Source organism: Mus musculus, chromosome 10 (genome assembly GCF_000001635.26).
Source record: "Mus musculus strain C57BL/6J chromosome 10, GRCm38.p6 C57BL/6J".
Taxonomy (NCBI): domain Eukaryota; kingdom Metazoa; phylum Chordata; class Mammalia; order Rodentia; family Muridae; genus Mus; species Mus musculus.
In genome coordinates, this window is record NC_000076.6 from 26004732 (window position 1) to 26028838 (window position 24107).

A 24107-nucleotide genomic window follows, 5' to 3' on the forward strand; every position below is an offset into this window, starting at 1 on the left:
TTAGATATTTTATCATAACAGCATATACATATATTCTAAAGCAAAGGCCCTGGTGCCTGAGCAGGCCGGTCAGTCAGCACTATTCATTCGAGGCACAGCGAATCTCAGAGTGATGCTGTGAGTACGGTCCCCGGGGACTTTGTACCAGTGGCTACTAAAATAAAATTACACATTCCCTTGGCCTGTAGTTCTTTGGCGTAGAGGGATGTGTGTGACTACATTTTAGGTTCTTGTGAGAAATTCATGGGCCTATGTGTGAATAAGCGAAAAGTTTGATTAATCAATGAGTCCAAATCCAGCCTGTGAGTGAGTTGGTGTAGGACTTCAGCCAATCTGAAGATTTGTCAGAGAATGATTAGTTCTGGCTACGTACGGGCTGGAGATCACTGAGGATCAAGAATGTAAAAACTGAGAAGTATTCAATCAAGCAGTGCACACGCATACCAACCCCCCATCATTATAACCTGACTCGTGTTGAATTTTGATGAAAAAAAATCTGTTTAAAATGTATGCTGAAGTGACTTGAGTTTGTATAGTTGTTTTCTGTTGGAGTAAATGCATTTTAATAAATTGTAGGGATTTTTTTCAACCATTTGTAATTAATCAGCAAAAGGGTTAGAATAGGGGTGTGAGTTCTGGCCATCTTGTCACCCCTGCCACGCTCACAGAGATGCCACACTCGCAGGGGTGACTCATCCCTGAGTCCCTGCAGGAAGAAGAGCAAGGCAGAGACAGGAGCAGGTTTGGTTTCTATGCATGAAATTAAATAAGAACTAGGTTTGGCTCCATCTTGTCTATGATGAATACAAACAAGGTGAATTAGATGAACCCTCTCTGCAGCCTTAGATCAGACTCACTGTCCTAAGGAAACCCCTTCACGCACGCACAGTGCCTGAGAAAACGCTTCCAGACAGAGGCTGTTCTCATGATGAGACCTATTTCTATCTGCTAGTCAAAGTGCCAACAAATGTAGTAGAGCAGCGTGACACTGGCTGAGCTGGGGAGGCCTCGTGCCCTTTGGAGGGCAACAGAGAGCCCGTGAGTGAGTCAAGTGACAGAGAGCAGAGGAAACCAACTGGCCTGTTCAAGGGTGTCTTATTCCTACCTGCTTCCACTGAACACTCTTAAGCTTAAACATGCTCCCCATTATCATCTTCTACACAGAAGAAACCAGTTTGTTTCCCCACCGAGGACTGAACCCGGGCCTCCTGCATGCTGAGCCTGTGCTCTACCACTGACCCACACTCAGCTCCTCTTTCTTTCTAAGGCAGGGTATAAGTTGCCTAGTCTGGCCTTGAACTGTCACAGCAGACCTTAAACTTTTGGTCCTCCTGTCTCAGCCTCCCTAATAGCTGGGATCTACAGTAAGGGTCGAGCACATCAGAAACCAGCCCTTAAGGCCTTCTGTGTTACTCTCCTCCCACAGATACCAGCATGGCTCAAATGGGTACAACTGTTTCTGTGTGCCTCTGCTTAAACCTTCTTTGTTTCGTGATTTTAGCCCTTTTTATATTTTCTCTTGTCTTAGATCTCAGCCTCAACACTGAACAGTATTTGTTCTTAAATTAGCAGACATACCTAATTCTTTAAGGAGTCACAAGGTTGATTAATTTTACAGATATTGTCCAGGTTTCTGTGTTCCTTTTGATCCTTATGTAACTGGATTCTCAAATGGAAATAATAAAAGCCATGCATGTTTCTTATGAATATGTTTATGACAGTTATACACCGTAAAACATGTTCTCCCAGTTGGCAGTCCCACCTGCAACGTAAGCACTGTTAAGACAGTGTTGTTGCCTCCCAAATGACGTCAGCGTATACCTACACATACTAGAAGAGTTCTCAGGCACAGAATCTTATCCTTCATATCTGTTCTAATAGCTCAAACAATTGGATTTGAATCTTTTTTTTTTCTCATTAGCCTACATCACTCCTTTTAAGTTACGTAATAGTCCACTACTCAGGAATAGCATGACTAATTTGAGCAGTCTTCTGTTGCTGGGTCCTTCCTTTGTCCCAGATGGTCATTACTACAGAACCACTGTGGGTGTCCTCAAGCGTCCTTATATATGCAAATGTGCAAGTCTTTCTTTATTACATGTATTTATTTTGTGTTGATTGTGTGTTTGCGGTGGGGTGCACACATGCTTCATGTGTGAAGAACACATCAGAGGACAATTTGCACTAGTGAGTTCTTGCCTTGCATCCCATGCATCCCAGCAATGGAACTTAAGCTGCTTTCAGGTAGCTGCGGTTGACATGAATTACCTGTTCATTCTCTCTACCCACAACTCTCTCCTCTTCCTATGTGTGTTCTCTACCTGGCCCTTAGCGGGCTCCCCTTCTCTTTAAGACCTCCCTCCCTCCTTATACTCCTTCTTTTTATGTCCATCAATTATGCCCATCCTTTCTTCCTCCCTCCCTCCCTCCCTCCCTTCCTCCCTCCTTCCCTCCCTCCCTCCCTCCCTCCCTTCCTTCCTTCCTTCCTTCCTTCATTCCTTCCCTCTTGCTCTGTGGTGTATTTCTGTGCACACATGCACACCTGCATATGTGTTTGCTAGTGGTCAAGTCTGTGTCTGCCCCTATTGCTATCCACCTTATTCTTTTGACAGGGTTTCTCACTGAACCTGAATCCTGCAATCCTCCTGTTTCCCTTCCTGCTGGATGTATTAGGTGGGAGGTTTGGAAATTGTGGCTATAGGTTTGAAACTGGTAAAAGGAAGTAAAAATATTGGAATTACTTGCATTTCTAGAACAGCTAAGAAAACGAACTAAAAACTTAAAACACTAAGCAAGTTTTGTAAAGTGGCTTAGCTCAAAATTAACACATAAAGTCAGTAGACTCCTGTGTATAACCCCTTAGCAATAGACAGAATGATGGCACTATACCACAACAAGACAGGACCAGAAGGGCAAGAGAAAAGAAAGGTCTATGTTTCAAAACTATGGTATAAAATAAAGTTTATTTTTAGATAAAATATTACAGCGATATAATGTCTTCTCTTCCTACATTTATGTATAAGTTTGGCTTGAGTCAATAAAAATTTGTAATCCAATCATTAAAGCTCATTTGCCACATAAATAATAAGAACAGGCAAACACTTCTGGCAAAGAAAAATAAGAATAGACTGGATTTTGTCAATATATGTTATGATACTGGAAATTGTATCAATTGTATCTGACAAAAGAAATTTAATAGAACAGAACTCTCAATATCTTGACCCATGCATATGGGGTGTGCCATGTGGGGCAAGCACATGAAATTGCCATGTTATTCAAAACCAACAGAAGTACAGTTGATTTCTTACAAACAAAAGTTATGCTCTATCTTGAGTCTTCTAAAAATTTAAATGTATTTTAGTTTTTATCTATATGAATGTCTGTAGAAGAAAACATTACATGTCCTTGGACTGGGGTAGCAGATGTTTGGGCCACTATGTGAGTTCTTGGAATTGTCCTCTTCAAGAGTAGCCAGTAATCTTAACCACTAAGCCATCTCCCCAGTCCATCTATTTTGAATCTGAGACAAAAAAAAAAAAAAAAAAGGCAACCCTAGGCTATCATTTTAAAATGTATAGACATAGATAACCTCTATTAAGCATGTCACCAGTAGAGAGCCAGATTCCTCAATACACACAGCGTTGCATAAATCCATTTAAAAGTCCAATTTGTCATCTAAGGTACATTCAAATCAAAAATATTATATAATTAAATTTTTAAAAGTAGGAAGTTGGAAGATGGAAAGAAATGTTCAGACAAAGGTATGGTGAGCTTTGTTGTTTATTTGAAGATTTCAGACACACATACATGCACACATACATCTGAAAGAACACAAACTAGAATGTGCCCCGCTTCTTATACCGTAACATTGATTCAGCAACACAAATGCTCCTACTGTAACTACTTACAACCAGGGGGATCTTTATAGAGAAAACATCCAGATAAATCAATTGAAAATGTGTTCCTTTTAAAAGCTAACTAAACATGATTTTAATCTTGATGGTCTATTTTTTAAAGTCCCAAATAGATTATGTAGAATGTAACCTTTCTAGTTCATATATATCTCTTTTCCCTCAGAGTCAAATTACTTTGTTATTAGACAAAAATCAATTTAGGAGCTACAGCCTAAATGAAAAATGAGTTTGCAGCTTGAACCAACCAGGTAAATGGCATAGCTCCTTGTATAAATTAGATACTTCATGGCTTAAGCAACTCTCTTCAGCAATTTCCAAAAAGGCAAACTGACTACTTAGAAACCAGAAGTATAAAAACACAGTCATGGGCATGTTTCCAAATAGCTGGCTGAATGAATACAAATGCCTCTGCTAGGAAGGAAACAATTCTTCACTATTTTTTCCAAGCACAGTCTTTAAAAGATGTGCCGGTGACCCCCTTGGCTTCCTCTGTCTGTTCTTCTGGAGTAAGGCAATCAATCCCTATGCTCAGGAATTTCCTCTCAAGAACCCGCACAGCTTTCACTCAGATGCAGAACAGTGGCCTCGCCACACCAGATGGAGAAACTCAGGTTATTCTAACCATCCAAAGCAACACTGAAAACTGAAGCCGCGCTGAGATTCCACATCACAGCTGCCAGAGATTAAAAAGATGAGCATTGGCAAGGATGTGAAGTAAAGAGAAGCTTTGTATCTTGGTGGCAAAAGTATAAATTGGTATAGCCACCAAGGTTAACATATAGAAAGTCTGGAATGAGGAGGAGGAGGGGGAGGGGGAGGGGGAGGAGGAGGGGGAGGAGGGGGAGGGGGAGGAGGAGGGGGAGGAGGGGGAGGGGGAGGAGGAGGGGGAGGGGGGAGGAGGAGGAGGAGGAGGAAACACACAATCCAGCAGCACCTCTTGAAAATACATCCAGAGGAAATGAAGTTGGTAGGTCACTCCCGTGTTCCCTGCACCATCATTCACAATAGTCAAGCTATGGAATCAATTTAAATACCTACTAAAGTACCAGTGATGAAGAATGAAGAAAGTTCAACACCCCACACACCCACACACCCACACACCCAAACACACATGCACACACACACACACACACACACACACTAAAATATAAAAGGAAAGCCCTTCATTCACAAGCAAATGGGGACATTATGTTAGGTGAAATGACATAGAAAGAAGAAACTGCATAATCTCATTTTTATATATATACATATATATATATATATATACATATATATATATTATAGGCTAAAAGAATTGAATTTATTGCAGAAGGTAGAATGGTGGTGGAGAATGGGAGCTGTGAGTGAGAAAGGATAATTTTCAATATGTAGATAGCATGACCTACTCACATAATCAGAATATAGTACATGTGTACCTGATACATGCAGAAAGTCTAAAGTCATGCATATGGTATATACACGTTATATATTATATAGGATTCTGTAGTTCCTGGATACATGACGAGCAGTAGCAGATTACTGAGAAGTGTGAGGCAACTATCATCACAACACAAAGAAACATGCACTGCCTTTATCTACAAGAAGATGGGGTACACTCTGAAATGGTAAGAATAGAGCATAATGAATTGGTAACACAGTCACATATCATCACTATCAGGCTTTGTTCACAGTGTATACATGCAGCTTTGTTAACACCAACATTGGCATAAGTGTACAAGTGATCTGTTGCACCATGACTTGATGTGGCCCTACAGGAACAACAACAGTATGAACTAACCAGTAACCCCCAGAGCTGTGTCTCTATTTGCATTTGTAGCAGAGGATGGCCTAGTCAATGGGAGGAGAGGCCCTTGGTCTTGCGAAGATCATATGCCCCAATACAGGGGAATGCCAGGGCCAGGAAGCAGGAGTGGGTGGGTTGGGGAGCAGGGTGGGGGAAGGGTATAGGGGACTGTCAGGAGAGCATTTGAAATGTAAATGAAGAAAATATCTAATAAAAAAGAGAAAACTTGAAAAGGACATAAAAAAGTAAAAAATAGAGAAAGAAATATATTTACATATAGGAGAAAGAAATAGATCACACAAACACACACACATATATATATATACACACACAAACACATATCCCTCTCCCTAAAGGAAAGAAAATAATGAATTTAAATTTGAAAAAAAAAAAGCTAATAAGATAGCCCAATAGTTATGGGAGCTTCTTGCTCTCTCTCTCTCTCTCTCTCTCTGTTATATATATATATATATATATATATATATATATATATATATATATATATATATATATATAAAACCTATACCTATACACATATACATGTACATCTTGAAGGAAATGTGGCATTCTAAAACAGGGGTGCTAGTTAGAATGCCAGACTACTCAAATTCTTTTACCAATCTTTTTGTTTGTTTGTTTGTTTGTTTGTTTGTTTTTGAGACAGGGTTTCTCTGTATAGCCCTGGATGTCCTGGAACTCACTTTGTAGACCAGGCTGGCCTTGAACTCAGAAATCTGTCTGCCTCTACCTCCCAAGTGCTGGGATTAATGGCATGTACCACCACTGCCTGGCCTCTTTTACCAATCTTGATGACCTGAATTCAATCTCCAGATCCCCACAGTGGAGATAACTGACTCCCATAAATTATCTTCTAACTCAACTAACTAAAACTAACATAAGGAATATAACGAGAGAATATATAACTAATCAACTAACAAGGGAATATATAACTAATCAATTATTAGTCAGTCAGTGGTTTGTCTTGTTTTGGCTATGTCTATTCTAGCCCATGGGTCAATCATTTGATTATAGTCTCCTAGACCTGGGAAATCAGGCAGAGAAGCTTGGTTTGCTGTAGGCAGTGAGCCTATGGAAGAGATATCACCTTTCTTGGAAAATACTTCCAAGAATAAATATATGATTTCCATCATCCTTTTCCTGCTGCCATGGTGACCAAGAACACTGCATAGCCAAAAGACACCCATCCCTGGTTTTTGTGTTAGGATAGCACAGATAAGCTACTGGCTGAATCAAAATGGTCATGAATGAGTAAGAAAGTTTGGGTTATTTAAGATCACTGAGAGCTGGGGTTGCTTGTTATTGCATGTATCCAATTCTAACTGATACAAGTGAGGATAGTAGTATTCTAGTACCACTTGTAAAGAAAAGAAACAAAAAAATTAAGAAGTTGGTAAAATAGGGAGGTAGTTCTATGGTCTGAATATTTGTCCCCAAAATGTTTGTTAAAATTTAACTGTCAATGTGATCATTTTAAGAAGGTGAGTTTGGGGCCATGGCTATCATTAGGACACCATGCTCTTGGGTAGGGTTGGTATTCTTACAAAAGATGTTTCATACAGCAGTTGTCCCTTCTGCCTTTTGTTCTCTGCAGCCTGAGGACCTTCGCAAGGCTCCCAACATCTTCATCTTGGTTTCCCTAGCCTCTAGAATGTGAGAAATACATTCCCGTTGTTTATAAATTACTTAGTCTGTGTATTTTGTTATAGCAGCGAGGTTTGATTAAGACAGGTGGTGTCACTGGGATTAATGTCTGATACTGCGGCTTAAAGAAATAAAGGAAATGCAGTTCATAGATCCACAAAGATTCCCTTCTGTGGCTTTACTCTACACTTTCCACACTGTTATGTGATAAAACAATTTGGTTAGAGACTTCCTCATTTAAAGAGGTTAAACCTATTGTGGCTCAATATATGACCAAAAGTAGAATATGAGCCTGAATCCATGCATGTGCCTGGACCCATGCCATGCTGGTGATTTCTCAAACCACCACTAATACTCTGAATTGACTAAGGGTCTTGTCCTAACCCTCAATAGCTGTGACTCTCAGGAGATAACTGGCCTATGGCTTCAGGAATTGATTTGTAAAGTGGGGATCTTGGCCCTCTCTTCCTCACGGGTTTCTCAAAGTTGTCCTGAACATAAAGGATCTGTAATAAGCCACTAGTAGAATCAATAACTTCAGCTAGGGTGGTAGGTGTCGGGGTGTGGATTATAATAAATTTATATTCACCTTTTTTAGGAGAAAACCTCTTTGGTTATCTGGAATAAATGGAAATGTTTCTAAATATAATATTCACAATGGAATTCATTGTTCCAGGCTCCTCAAAGAGTATTAAACAATAATTTAATTTTCTCTTCATGACTCAGAGTTATATTGCTTTGTTTTGATTCTGAATATCAGCTATGACTTGAATGTCTGCCTTACCCTAAGAACTGGGTGAAAAGCCAAGATTCCTGAAGGAGCTTGTATTCAGGAAGAGGAACTAGTGTTAAGGTAGACCTTAGAAATAGAGAATGGGCTAAGCACAAGGGAAAGTCTCCAGCCCCAGCGCATGTGCACTCATCTGCACACACACGTGTACATACACACACACACACACACACACACACACACACACACACAGAGAGAGAGGGGGGGGGGCAAGGTTGTAATCCTATCACTGGATCAAGCTGGTCTGTCTATCCATGCAAATAAAGGCCACAGGAGTCGAGAGAAAGCAGACTAAGCTCACTGGGTTAATAGTACCACTGCTGCTGTCTGCAGCTGCCCTTCACTGGTAAGTTCTCATTGGAGGGTTCTAAGACACTGTGTCCCAGACACGAATAACCAAATAATGATGCTGCTGTTGCTAGTATTACTTACTGTATTGGAATCTAGAATTTCCTTAAAATCTTTCATAATCGCAATAACGGAGATGGGAAGATTTGCCCATATGAGTGCAGCTATGCCCTGGCTGGGATCCTGATCTGTGTAATGGAGAGAAGGAACTGAATCGTCATTTTCCACTCACTTCTTTGTTCTTCACTGTAGATGGAACGTGACCACCTACTTCAAGCTCTTTGTGCCTTCACCCCCTGCCATGATAGACTCATATATCCTTCAAGTGTGAGCTGGAACAAACCTTTGTTCCCTAAGTTGCTTCTGTCAGAATATTTTATCACAGCAACAAGAAAGAAACTACTACAATCCTATGTGATAATGAAGAGCAAGCAAAATAGAGGTAACAGCTTTAGAAATATATCTATTTGAGGTGTGTGTGTGTGTGTGTGTGTGTGTGTGTGTGTGAGAGAGAGAGAGAGAGAGAGAGAGAGAGAGAGAGAGAGAGAGAGAAAGAATGAATATGTGTTTGTGGTACACTCCTTTAATCCTGGCAGTCAGGAGAGTCAGAGGGAAGTGTGGAGAGCCATGCCATGAGCAATCGCCATTATAAGATGGCGCTGGCTTCCACTGCACCTAACTAGTAAACAAGCCTTATGCGCAAGTGCAAGAGTGAACTCGCGCCTAGTCACTGCCCATCTCGCAGTGTAGTAATGGGGTGATGGGCAAGCAACGAATCAGGAGCTGTCACGCCACATCAGGTGCTGAAACATCACACTGAGGGCTATATAAGCAGCGCCATTTTCCCGGTTCGGGGTCTTCCCTCCTGATAAGTAAGCAATAAAAGCTTTGCTGCAGAAGATTCCAGTTGTTCTGAGTGTGTTCTTGCCGGTGGGGACAAAAGCTTGGGCAATAGGGAAGCAGATCTCTGAGTTTGAGGCCAGCCTAGTCTACAGAGTCATTCCCAGGACAGCCAAGGCTACACAGAGAAACCATGTCTCAAAAAAACCAAACAGAAGAGGGGGGGAGGGAGAGAAAGAGGGGAAGGAGGGGGGAAGGGGGAGAAGAGGGGAAGGGAGAGAAGGAGGAGGGGTAAAGGGGAGAAGGAAGAGGAGGAGGAGGAGGAGGAGGAGGAGGAGGAGGAGGAGGAGGAGGAGAAGGAATCCTGTATGGGATGGAGAGGCACCAGGATGGTCACTTCAAAGGAAAATTCCTAAGCTCTTCCAGTAATCCAGGCATGAGGAATGAGTCAGGCAGGTAGTCACGAGGGAAAAGAGAGTGGAAAGAACACAGAACTTCTTAGAAGACAAAATAAGAAGACCTTGACATTAAATATGAGTGATCAGATAGGGGAAGTGGTCAAGAAAATGCCAAGGTCTTAGTAACTGGATGGATAAGAGTCTGTTAATTGAAATATAAACAAAAATAAGTATCTGGAGAAACTTAGTTGTAATAGCTATGGTCTTTACATTATTGAAGATTTTCTGTTAGTTGACTATATGTATAGACGCTTCCAGCAAACATATGATTAAAAGATAAACATTTAATCTACTGATAAGAAAACATTTTCCTTGACGATTGCAAACCAAAAGGTTGATTTTCTTCACAAAATACACTTTAAAGATCTTTGATTTTGCACACTGAACATGATTTTGGATATAATATGCATGCTGTCTTATGGCATCCTTTGCTTTGTAACTTGAAGGGGCACCACGGTATGGAAACCTTGCTTGCTTAGATTTTTCTGACACAGGATCTCACTATGTAGCCTTTGCTGGCCTGAAACTTGCTAGTCTCAAACTTGTGGTCATTCTCTTGTCTCTTCACTTGAACTGGGACTGGCAACATGTACTGAGATGCATTGCCTAACATGTAATAATTGTTACTCTATTAAGACAATGCACTGGCTAGTTTTGTGTCAACTTCACACAAGCTGGAGTTATCACAGAGAAAGGAGCTTCAGTTGAGGAAATGCCTCCATGAGATCCAGCTGTGGGGCATTTTCTCAATTAGTGACCAAGGGGAGAGGGCCCCTTGTGGGTGGGACCATCCCTGGGCTGGTAGTTTTGAGTTCTATAAGAGAGCAGGCTGAGCAAGCCAGGGGAAGCAAGCCAGTAAGGAACATCCCTCCATGGCCTCAGCTCCTGCTTTTTGACCTGCTTGAGTTCCAGTCCTGACTTCCTTTAGTGATGAACAGCAATGTGGAAATGTAAGCTGAATAACACCTCCCCGCCCCCCCCCCACCCCCACCCAATTGCTTCTTGGTCATGATGTTTGTGCAGGAATAGAAACCCTGACTAAGACAGACAACATCAGTAACAAAAAGACTGTTTCTAGCTGGGCATTATAGCATACTCCTTTGATCTCAGAAGGAGATACAAGAGGAGGACTTCTATGAACTATAAGTTCAAGGTCAGATTGGCTAAACTCTAGGCCAGTCAAGGGAACACAGTGAGAGACCCTGTCTCAAGCAAAGCAACAATGAAAAAGACTGCTTCCAAAACAAAAGTATTAGGTAAACATCAATGTATCATGAATCACATTTAAAATGCAAAAAGAAGAAAAGAGCTGATTTGTAAAAGCAAAATAAGAAGCATTCTGGCTGGGCTGGGTAACACACACTTATTATCCTAGCCCTGGGGTGTCTGGACAGGAAGAGCTCAAACTGGAATCTAGCCTGGCTTAAGTGGCAAGATTCTGTGTCAAAAGATAAGACAAATACAAAACCAAAACTCTGACCTCTCAGTGTTACCAATTCTTTTAAATTTAGTTTTCAAGTAATTTGCCTTTATGACAATGAGGAATGTTCAATAATGATTTATATTTACACACACACACACACAGAGAGGGGGGGGAGGAGGGAGGGAGAGAGAGAGAGAGAGAGAGAGAGAGAGAGAGAGAGAGAGAGAGAGAGAGAGAGAGATCAAAACACTCCCAAATATGGGCACAATCTCCAATCCCTCTGGAACCTGTGTTATGGCAGAAGAAAACCAAAAGAATAAAACAAAACAAAAAAAACAAAAATAGACTTTGTGACACCTAGATAAAAGAAAAGTTAACTGTGAGCAGAGAAGAGTTGGGAAATTTTCTCAAAAGGTATAACACTGAAGTACAAAGTGGGTCTCCATGGTCTTTCAACTAAAGAGCAATCTTGTTAGGGAGACTCTGGCTCTCCCCACCCAATACATCCCTACTAAATCACAGTCTTATTTCACACTAGAGAACATTCTCCACCAATGAATGATGCTCATGAAGAAGGACTCTAGTTAATGGTAGTCAAGCACACAAGGCTGAGGAGAGCTTGTCAGATGGTTCACCCCTTCAGGTTAAGCTAGATCTTTTTATCTTGACAGGGCACAAAAAAAAAAGTGGTCATGTTTCCTCCACTCATCTTAACACCTCCAGGCTTCACACTTCACTACAGCCTTAGCAGCAGAAGAGCCTTGTCTCTTTAGGGCAAACCATTTTCTTTCTACCCTCTACCCTGGTGCCTAAACCTCCTGGCTCTGTTCTTCCCACCCATCTAGCACTAACTTGCGGACACTTGGCTCCTTTGAAGTGTATTTGGAACATGTAGTGCAGACAGGCTCTCGGTTCCATCAGATTGTCTATGAAATAATAGTCTTTCTTTATGACTTCAATTAATGAGTAAATTTACTAATCTCTGACTCTTTTATAGCTCATGTCCAGTGGTTTGTTTAGAAGTTCAGTACATGGGCTGGGGAGATGCTTCATTGGTACCAGCCACAGAAACGCAAGGAGCTGAGTTTGGATGCCAGCACCCATGTAAAGGCCAGGCACCAAAGCATCTGCCTGCAACATCTGTACTGAGGAATGTGGGGCACAGGGGGCTGCAGCTCATTGGCTTTCTACTACAGCCAGTGTGTGAACCCAGGTTCAGTAGGAGGATCTGGAGAGCCATTGAGAAGATATCTGCTATGTTTACAGTTGGTACACACACACACACACACACACACACACACACACACACAGACAGATATTTACACCTACCTACACGAACACATACATATATACACATGCACCAGAATTATATAAAACAAAATAAAACTAGTGAGAGATCTTGATTTATACAAGATTGTGAGAGAGGATGGGAAAAAAAAAGAACAAGTGAACGACATGATGTGGTAAAATAGTCTACAGATGGATACCAGTTGAGACTCAGGAACAAGAGATGAGAATGGTTCCAGATATTGACATCAGGCTTATGCATACTCACATGCGTGTGTGCACACAGATGTTGTTAGCATTCTGTCTAAATTCTACCCCACAGTTACCTGGCAACAGCCAAGTATTCTCCTCCCCACAGTTACCTGGCAATAGCCAGATAGGCCTGGCCTATGATAAAAGGGGCATCTTGCCCCCGAAGCTCTCTTGCCTCTCTTGCCTCTTGCTCTCTTGCTTCCCCTCTCTCCCCAGTTCCTTTCCCCCTCTCTCCACGTGGTCATGGCTGGCCTTTACTTCTCTAATCTCTCTCTTTCTGCCTTTCTCTGCCTCTTAACTCCCCTCCCATGCTCTGAATAAACTCTATCCTATACTATACCATCTTGGGGCTGGTCCCTCACAGGAAAGGGATGCCCCTGAATGGGCCCGGTGAGATACCCCCCTTGTCCCATACCTCACCACACCCCCATAGAACATCACAGGACAGAAGGGAGTTAAGAGAGGGTAATAGAGGCAGAGAAAGGCAGAGAGGGAGAGAAAGTAGAGAAGTAGAGGCCAGACATGACTACATGGATGTGGGGGAAAGGGAATGGGGAGAGATGGGTAGCAAGAGAGCAAGAGGCAGGAGTGAGAGAGAGAGAGAGAGAGAGAGAGAGAGAGAGAGAGGGAGAGGGAGAGAGAGAGAGGCAAAAGAGGCAAGAGGGGGGGGGGAGAGGGAGGAGGGGGCAAACAGCCCCTTTTATAGTAGGCCAGACCTACCTAGCTGTTGCCAGGTAACAGTGGGGTGGAGTTTAGACAGAATAATAACAGATGTGACTCCATATGTGCAAATACACACACACACACACACACACACACACACACACACACACACACAGAGAGAGAGAGAGAGAGAGAGAGAGAGAGAGAGAGAGAGAGAGAGAGAGAGAGCTGACTGGGAGCAGTCGTGACATTAATCAAGGAAGATGGAAGGGAGGGTTATTTGTGTTGGGGAGAACAATAAGGACACATGGTGTTAGGGAAGCAGAAATTCCGATGTGAACTTCCTGAGTTTGAGATGCTGCTTAAATGTCAACCTGGAAAAGTCATGTGGGCACTGGATGCGAAGAATGAAGCCTAGAGGGCACCACTTGGTCTCTGTGGTATGAAGACTCTCGGGCTTCTTGACAGCTATCTTATTTTATTTATTTATTTTTAACACAATTGAGACCAAAGGGACAACCAACACTAAATGAATGACTTAAAGACAGTGTCAGTGTCAAGATTTGGGCAAGAATATACATTCCAGATCACAAGTATATATTTCACATATAAAATAGGAAGGCCCATGACAACGAGAACAAAAACAAGAAGAGGAAGAAGAGAAGGGCAAGAAGAGGACAAGGGCTGTCAGGATGGCTTAGCAGGTAAACATGCTTGCTATACAGATTTAGCAGCTGGAGTTTGAGTCTCTGACCCGTATGGATGCAGAAGGAGAGCTCTGGCTCCACAAGATCTGGTCTGTTATCTTTGAAATGCACACTGGGGCACATGCACTGTCTCCCACACATGCAATAATAAAAAGAAGAAAAGGGAGAAGGGGAGGAACAAGGCATTTACATGAATTCAGTGCACCTTGTGGTAATTGAAAATGGAAATCAAAAGGAACTTTTTCGGGGACAGGATCTTCTTAGCCAAGTGATCACAGCAAGCATCGTTATTCTGGTGAATTAATTATTTACCAAACAACCCGAAGACACAGCACCACACTGATGATGGTCTTGCCAGACTGAATCTGAGATCAAAATGGCATCCAAGATGCTCATTCCACGAGACACTCTATAAAGAAGTCATTTAGGTTTGAGGAGTCAAGATGAGAAAGCATTTCAGATTTAGGGATAGTTAACAGAAATGACCGTTAAATAGCTCTAGGCTGAGTGTTTTCATTACAAGTTACTTTTGTAGTGGGAAAACCAGAAAACTCAAGTGGAGTGGAGGATTACATGATAACAAAGCCCCAGTGTGAGTGGTTTGAATCTAATGGTTATATTTTAGTCCAGAAAATTTCTTTGCAAGAAACCTAAGGGCAAGTTCCTTTCAAGTTACTTTTCACTGTTTGTGACAACGTATTCTTACCATATTTGCAAAGTTTCTGGAAGAATGACATAAAAAAAAAAACAGTTTAAATAAATGCCAAGGATTACACCCATCCATTCATCCCTCTGTGGCAACTACTGATTCTGAACAAACCTCAAGTGTCAGTGTCAGATGCCAGCTTGATTTTCTATGACCCCAGCACTGTAAATGCAGGCAGGGTATCCCAGGAGGAGCTTGGCCAGCCAGAGAAGCTGAATCAGCAGGCTCCATCATTAGTGAGAAATCTGATCTTAAAGAATAAGGGTGAGGGGAGGGACTGGGTTGGAGTAGGTCAGTGGTAGGTAGAGTCCTTGACTGTTCTGCATGAGGACTCATGTTCCATCATGAGTACCATAGAAATCAAACTCATACAAAGAGCAAAGTGTTTCTAGGGCTGGAGAAATAGCTTGGCAGTTAAAGAGTGCTGGATGCTCTTCCAGAAGACACTAGTTTGGTTCTCAGCACCCATTTTGGGTAGTTGATAATCATTTGTAACTCCAGCTCTATGATTTCCTCTTCTGGTTTCTCTGAGTGCCAGGACACACACACACACACAGATACACACACACACACACACACACACACACACACACACACACACACACAGGCACACATGCTCATGCACATACGTGTGCGTGCACACGCACACACAATAAACAAACTACTAAGATAGTGATTGAAAGTACCTGAAATGACCTCCACCCTCCACACATGTGTATACATTATACACACATATGAACCTCTATACACTTGTGCATGCATGTATGTGTACACATGAACACATATATATGCATATGCTACATGCAAATGTATACACACATGCACACACATGAAAGGGAAATGTTAACAACATATCATTCCCCAGATTTTTAAAAAATCTGTTTGAGCTTCTGTTGGTCTCTCTGCAGAGTTTCACATCTGTAATATGAAAACACAGCAGGGAAGCCAAGACCAGGCTAGCCTCCTGCTCCTCTCTCCCCATTCCTCTCTCTATCATCTGGACCACACAGAATTCCCACTCTTGTGGAGGACACTGAGGTCCTGAAGATGGAAACACTGAAGTGTCCTCCCAGGAGATAAGATGAATCTCAACTCCACAACTTCACCAGAGTATAATGACTTTTGTTTCAGAATACATGATTTTCAAGATGGCATTTTAAGAAAGTGCAATGTGCAAATTCTGCTATTATAGTTATTATCTACACTGCAACCAGTGGGACAGAATCTCCAACAACTAGAAATGAGCTTCTATACATCCCTGGAATTTGGAGGTTACAATCTACTTCTAGAACATGATACATTGTTTTCTCCTCAAGACTGAATTATTCCTATAGCTGTTATGGAGAGAAGAGAGAGGGAAAGGAGGAGAGAGGAGGGGAACTTTCCATAGAGAAAACTGTCTCATAGATCAAACATATTCTCTGAAATTAATGCCGGATTCTTAAATGCTAGACCACTGACTTATTTTTTTTTAATTGAACCACCTGCTATTCAAGAGCTATAAAAATACTTTGTACTAAAAGAATGACAGGGGGAAGAATCCAATCTGTCTGAAGAACTTGTTCATCAAGTCTTTGAACTTCAGCCAACTTTGCCATGGAGAACAGGGGAATATATTACTAAAGAGAACTGAGAGAAAACAGCACCCCTATACCAGACTCCCAGAAGCCAGCCAGATCCCAGGTAAGCCTTTGCAAAGTTGGGCAGGGCTGAGGTCACCAATCTATCCTGAAATGACATCGTGAAAACATGCCTGCCTTTTCTTCTTCCAGCCACATGCATTTTTTTTTAATTGGGTATTTTCGTTATTTACATTTCAAATGTTATGCCCTTTCCTGGTTTCCCCCCACCTCCCCAAAACCCCCTATCCCATCCTCCCTCTCCCTGCTTCTATGAGGGTGTTCCTCCACCCGCCCATCCCCCCACCCCTATTATCCTACACTGGGGCATCTATCGAGCCTTCATAGGACCAAGGACCTCTCCTCCCATTGACCAAGGCCATCCTCTGCTACATATACAGCTGGAGCCATGGGTCCCTCCATGTGTACTCCTTGCTTGATGCCTTAGTCCCTGGGAGCTCTGGGGGGTCTGATTGGCTGATATTCCTATGGGGTTGCAAACCCCTTCAACTCTTTCAGTCTTTTCTCTAATTTATCTACTGGGGACCCTGCACTCAGTCCAATTGTTGGCTGTGAGTATCTGCCTCTGTATTTGTAAGGCCCTGGCAGAGGAGCCTGATATGGCTGTCTCCTGAGAGGCACTGCCTGCACTCGTTCTCTCTCTGTCTCTCTCTCTCTCACTTATTTTATTTTTTAACATATATAAGAAATGAATGTAATAAACCAAATACATGGACAAAAAAAAAATACAAGAATCATATGATCATTGTAATGGAAGCAAAAAAAAAAAAGTCTTTGATAAAATTCAACATGCCTTCTTAATAAAAGCCTTAGAACAAGTAGTACTGTAGGAAACATATCCAATATAATAAAGGTTATGTATGACAAACCCATGGCCAATATCATTCTAAATCAATAAAGCCCATTAAAATCAGAAATGGGAGAGGACTGTCCACTCTCCCTCCTGCTCATTCATAATGTGATTGAAGCATTAGCTGGAGCAATAAGGCAAGAGAAGGGATACAAATAGGAAAATTTTAAGTCAAATGATTTTCAATTGAAGATTATATTATCTTATACTCAATGTTCCCAAAATTTGACTAGAAACATTGTAGAAATTATCAGTAATTTCAGCAGAGTTATAATACATAATTGACTTCCAAAATTTACCAGCCTTAATACATCTGAGTAACAAGCATGCTGAGAAAGAGATCATGGACACGCTCCTCTTCCCAGTTTCTCAAATAAAATAAAATATTTAGAATATACATAACAAAAGAGGTTAAAAAAAACCCTATAATAAAAACTTGTGACTGTGTTAAGAAAGAGATTAAGAAACAAACTAAACATACTAAAAGACCTCACAAGCATAAAGTTTGGTAGAATTAACATTGTAAAAAAGACCCTCCTACCAAGACAATTTACTGATTCAATGAAATCACAATCAACATCATCATCTAATTCTTCTCATAAATAGAAAGAAATTCCTCAATTTGATATGGAACAACAAAAGACCCAGAATAGCCAATTAGTCCTAGATAAGGGTTTGTTTCTATGAATTCTGCTCATTTTAAGTGCTAAGTGCATCTGTCTATGACCCCAACTTTTAGACATCTGTTTCTATTGAGTCCATTTTGTTTGCTATTAAAATGGCTACACCAGCTTGTTCCTTGGGACCATTTGCTTGGAAAATTGTTTTCCAACCTTTTACTCTGAGGTAATATCTGTCTTTGTCACTGAGGTGCATTTCCTGTATGCAGCAAAATGCTGGGTCCTGATTATGTATCCAGTCTGTTAGTCTATGTCTTTTTATTGGGGAGTTGAGTCCATTGATGTTAAGAGATATTAAAGAAAAGTGATTGTTACTTCCTGTTATTTTTGTTATTAGAGTGGAATTATGTCTGTGTGGCTATCTTCTTTTGGGTTTGTTGAAAGATTATTTTCTTGCTTTTTCTAGGGTGTAGTTTCCCTCCTTGTGTTGGTATTTTCCATCTATTATCCTTTGTAGGGCTGGATTTGTGGAAAGATATTGTGTAAATTTGTTTTTCTCATGTAATATATTATTTTCTCTATCTATGGTAATACTGCTCAGGATCTTCTAGTTTTCATAGTATCTGGTGAGAAGTCTGGTGTAATTCTGATAGGTCTGCCTTTATATGTTACTTGACATTTTCCCCTTACTGCTTTCAATATTTTTCTTTGTTTTGTGCATTTGGTGTTTTGATTATTGTGTGATGAGAGGAATTTCTTTTCTGGTCCAATCTATCTGGAATTCTGTAGGCTTCTTGTATGTTTATGGGCATCTCTGTCTTTTGGTTAGGAAAGGTTTCTTCTATAATTTTATTGAAGATATTTACTGGCCCTTTAAGTTGGGCCAGTAAATATCTCCTTCTATACTTATTAACCTTAGATTTGATCTTCTCATTGTGTCCTGGATTTCCTGGGTGTTTTGGGTTAGGAGCTTTTTGCCTTTTGCATTTTCTTTGACTTTTGTGTCAATCTTTTCTATGGTATCTTCTACACCTGAGATTCTCACTTCTATCTCTTGTATTCTGTTGATGATGCTTGCATCTATGACTCCTGATTTCTTTCCTAGGTTTTCTAACTCCAGGATTGTCTCACTTTGTGATTTCTTTATTGTTTCTGTTTCCATTTTTAGATCTTGGATGATTTTGTTCATCTCCTTCACCTGTTTGATTATGTTTTCTTGTAAATTCTTTAAGGGATTTTTGTGTTTCCTCTTTAAAAGCTTCTGTGTTCTCCTGTATTTCTTTAATGGAGTTATTTTGTCCTTCTTAAAGTCTGCTATCATCATCATCGTGAGAAGTGATTTTAGATCTGAGTCTTGCTTTTCCGGTGTGATGGTGTATCCAGGACTTGCTATGTTGGGAGAACTGGGTTCTGATGATGCCAAGTAACCTTGGTTTCTGTTGCTTATTTTCTTATGCTTCCCTCCCACCATCTGGTTCTCACTAGTGCTACCTGTCCTTGCTATATCTGTCTGGAGCCTGCCCTTCCTGTGATACTGGTTGTGTCAGAACTCCTCAGAGTCCAGCTGTCTCTGTGATCCCTGCCTGCCTGCCTTCTTAAGAACAACAACAACAAAGAAACCCAATGTTTATCATATGCAAGGGAAGCATGCTAGTTCAGAGAGTGAAACGCAAACAACCACTTGAAGCTAAATACTAAAATTTAAAAATAAATCTTGAGAGTGTTGGTTTATAGCTTAGGGAAGCAGATGTCAAAACAGAATTAGAAATAGAGGATTATTACTACAGAGGGAAATACCAGTGGTCAACTGGCCAACTAGAAAAGTCAGCCCAAGGGACAACTGTCAGGCCTCACTATGCACTGTCACTATCTAGAAGAGTTTCAGGGTCAGTGTGGCCCATGAGAACATGCTGGTGGATCACATGATATGTTACCTGCAGGCTGATGACCAGCAAATCCCACAAAATGTTCTGAGTTGTGTCCCCAGCAACGGAGTCAACACAGAGATGAGCCAACAATTTAGTTGTTCTATAAAGGCATACAGGGCTGAGGGTGGGAAATCAAGATAGGCCAGGCCAGATGGAGCCTCTTACATCTGCTTCAAAGAGTAGATTTCCAGGCTGCTGAGTTGAGCTCCCCACATGTGACCCTTCCTATGCCCTATCTGTTTCTTACATGTTACTTGTCATCTTCTTTGTGAACTAAATTAGTTTTCTACTTGGTTGATTTCCCTTTAGATCGAGGACAACTTGAAGGCCATGTCCTACTGTTCATCTGTGAATTTATTGTGGCACCTGTCAGTGGTTCAAGTGCAGGAGGTTTATGGTCCTGACAATCAAGTGACTTTGCATGAGCATAAATGCGAAGGGACTTGAGTAAATGATACTAAATTACTAAGATAATTATTCTGAAGAGAGTTAATTAAGACAACAAATGTTTGCTCTTTGAATCATGTTGATTATCATCTTAATTCTGTCTTCTAAACATGTATAAATGTAGATGAAATTCAGCTCCCAACATTAATCATCTTGCTGTAGCAAGATACTTGCCCAAAGGACAAGCTGTTTACTAGCTCTACTGGCCAGCGTGCATGATGTTTCACAACTTAGATTCTTGTCTACATGGTGAACTATAGTTCTGGATAGAAGGAGATACAGGATTGGACTTCTTCCCCCTGATGTGGCTGTTTCAGAAATCGCTAAAAACAGACTTAGGTGTTTTCAGATCCAAAGTCAAATTTCCTCCTCTCCTTCCCAAGTGATCATCACACTGATTTATACAGAACTTTGAGACTTGCAGAGCATAATAATTCCAAGGGCCATCCCACTCTGCAATGAAATTTTCACTCTATGTGCAAGATAAAAGAGCATGGGGAAAGCAGAATGCTTCAGTAAAATAAAGGATGCTGTGCTCAAGACTAAGAGTACCAGGCTCCAGACTCTTTATGGCTTATATTAACATTTAATAGCCAAATAAGAAAATTAGCTTTTCATGAGCTAAGACACAGGGACAGTCAAGGTGAAGTATTATTTCTAAGATTTTAATCATAAGGGTAAGAAGAAAGATTGTTAGTTGAGCTAAATACTCTGTCAAAAATAGGAGTTTGTTTGTTTAAGCAAAAAATTTAAGTTGAAGCAATGAAGCCAGAAGAGTGAAATCAAATGAACACAAATTTTTGTTTGTAATTCAAGATGTTATACACATTTATGTAGACTACAACTTTGAGCCTGAAAAAGGAACAAAACAGAAAGTAAGGTGGAATTAGTGACATGGACAGGATAATCTCAAGTTTAAGGCTAGATCCAGACTCAAATTAAAAGTAAAACATAAGGTTTGGATGTAGCTCAGTGGTAGACTATTTGTCAAGTGTGTTCATGGTCCTGGATTTAATCTCCAGTTCAAAAATAAAAATACAAAACAACATATAGTGATGAAAGCATTATCCTATTCATCACATCTAAATAAAAAAGGTATATATAGCCTGCAATTCATTAGTCTATCTAAATATTTCTCAGAATTGATTAATAACTACATAAATCTACAGAAACTTTTTAAGGATCATACTTTTAAGAGATGCTTGGATGATCTTTTCAACCCTAAGGAATCCTAACTGTTGATTTCACTGGTCAGTAAGCTTGCACTATTTGCTGTTTCAATAACCTGTGGTACCCTTACACTGGAAACCCATGTGAGACTAGCAAATGCTTCATCACATGTGTGTTACACTACACAGACAAGCAAGGATCAGGTTTGGAGGCAGAGAGAAGAAGATGCACACAAGGGCTTTAAAACCATGGTGAGGGTGTAGTTTTCAGCTGAATAATCATTATAGTCTTCAATACAGTTTACATTCCTTCTGTATATTTATGGTACAATCTGTATAATTTTTAGAAAGTCAAATGTAACAAAACAGAAAGCCTTGGCTACATTATGTCCATGGAAAGGCCCCAAAGAGAAGTGCTAGACACAGAAGATCTGAAAGCACATGGTTCTGATAGAGCCTGTCCTGGAAGAGAAACTATTACTGGGATTCTCCAGTGATGAACTTATTTTGAAGAAAATGTCCATGTTTTCCTAGAAGTTACTGAATGGGCAAAGATGAAGAAGAGTTCACGTTGGTTTAATGTAGATGTTTCTGGAGGCTCTAGGCAAGACCAACCAAGAGCAATGCCTATTGTGAATATAATGTGGGGGAAGCCACCACCCAATGAAGGGTAAATTGTGTGTAAGGGCATCAATCATCTGGGTTGAGCATAGTAGTGAGTTAGTATTCCTAGGAACAGCATAGGACCAAGGACAAGGAGGAGGCTACAACTGAAGGCACACACTGGCTCAAAAGTACGTGTTATGGCAGCAGTCCATGACATCACACAATTTTCTTCTGCAGCTCAAGCAACCAGGTTCATATGGCAAGCTAAGTGACTAAGACCTTGAATATAAATATGTGGGATTTTCCATCCTCTGTTCAAATGCTTCTTGTAAAAATGAACTCATAACAGAACTGCTTCAGGAGACATAGGAAGAGCAATGCCTACATGCTTCTGAAATAAGGATCCAATAAAATTCCATGCATATATCTCTGCTCTTCTACTTTAAAATGCATGCTATCAAGGATGATACCATTTTATCTCAATTCTGTAGTGTTAAACAGATAATCTGCTTCCTTGGGTGATACTATGATTATATAAATCATTGTTTCTAATTATGGAATGTTGAGGTCTATAAATGAGCCTTGGACTCTCCTGAAAGCTTTGCCAGTGTGGAGAGAAGCAGAAAGAGAAGGAATACTTCATTGTTTGAAGTAGATTATGTTGCTAATACTTTAGATTAAAAGTGGTCAGACATCAGATATTTCACATAGATAGATCTAATAGGTCAAAGTCATCACCCACAGGTTAGAAATACAGCAAATAATTAGTACAAGCTCACCAAACAGTGAACTCGACAAGTAGGATTCATTAAGGTTGCAAAGAGCACCCAAGGATGTCTTATAATGATGATCTTTAAAAAGTACCTGTGTAGGTTTATCTAAAGAATCAGTTCTGAGAAATACTTAGATAGACTCACTGAATTTCAGTTCCTTCCACTACATTCTCGACTGATGCTCCACTTACTGCACAGTCCTATATTCTCTCCATCTAATACATGGTGGTTTAACTTTTGCTCTGTGAAGTTGCTGTTTCTTTCACTTTAATGTTTTCATAATTTGGATTAATCTAAGTACATAGATTTTTTAATTGCATATGTAGTTGAGTACAGCCTGAAACTCAGAGAGCTCCTATCTCAGTTTCCTCCTAAAATTATATAACTACCATATCCAACTGTTTATAATGTTTTGCTTTGTTTTCTATGGTATCTGGGTGGAGCTGGGTGATATGTTGGGAAAGCCATACAAATACACAGGGCAGAGACCTGGGGTTGGAACGTTTATGTAGAGTTTAGGTTCCAAGAGATTATCCATGCAGCCAGTTAGGGACCAGATCAGTGGAAGAGGGCTTGCTTAGTATATGTGAGACCTTGGGTTCAACCTAACAAAAAAGAGAAGGTTAATCTTGCCAGGAGGTAGCAAGAAAACTTCAGTCATTGTCTTAGTACCATGACAAAGAAGCTTATCTTGGTAGGCAGTTTCAAGATTCTGTGTAGAAAAAAACAACATTAAATGTTCTAAAAGTCATAGGAACTTAAAATAAAAATATGTCTCCTGATCTAGTAGAATCTGGAAAAACACAGCAGGGCATCCACAAATACCTGTAGAAACAGCTGAAACTCAGGGTTCACAGAAAACAAGATCTACCAAAGATGAGATCCTGGTTAGTAAGAAAAAGAAACATCATCACAATGGCCACTTTGATGGTCAGAAGAGTCCCCAATTAGTAGGACTCACAATCCAAAGATCCAGGATAAAACAATAGGGAAGTAACTTAAAAATTTTTTTTTGAATTAACAAAGAAATAGAAGAAGAACTGCCATGTGAGGGAGCCCACCCCTGACACTTCATGATATTCTGCTGTACTTGCAGACAGGACTAGCATTAAAATCATCAGAGAACCAGAGACTAATAGAAACAGATGTAGAGACCCACAGCCAATCAATCATTAGGCAGATCTTAGGGAATCCTGCTGAACGGGGTTGTGGGGGAGGAAGGATGTAGGAACCAGGGAGGT

General features: G+C 40.6%; 1 protein-coding gene across 4 annotated transcripts in view; it reads right to left on the reverse strand.

The window, feature by feature from the left end:
• The window catches only part of Tmem200a (transmembrane protein 200A), an 88028-nt gene that overhangs the window by 13550 nt on the left and 50371 nt on the right, over positions 1 to 24107 (reverse strand). Inside the window, exon 1 of one of the 4 annotated variants that reach the window (XM_006512920.3) lies at positions 12774 to 12805. The exons of the other annotated variants lie outside the window; for them this stretch is intronic. The gene's annotated coding sequence lies outside the window, so the exon portion shown is untranslated. Of the gene's footprint in view, positions 1 to 12773; positions 12806 to 24107 lie in introns of those variants that run through there. 4 annotated transcript variants of the gene reach the window in all.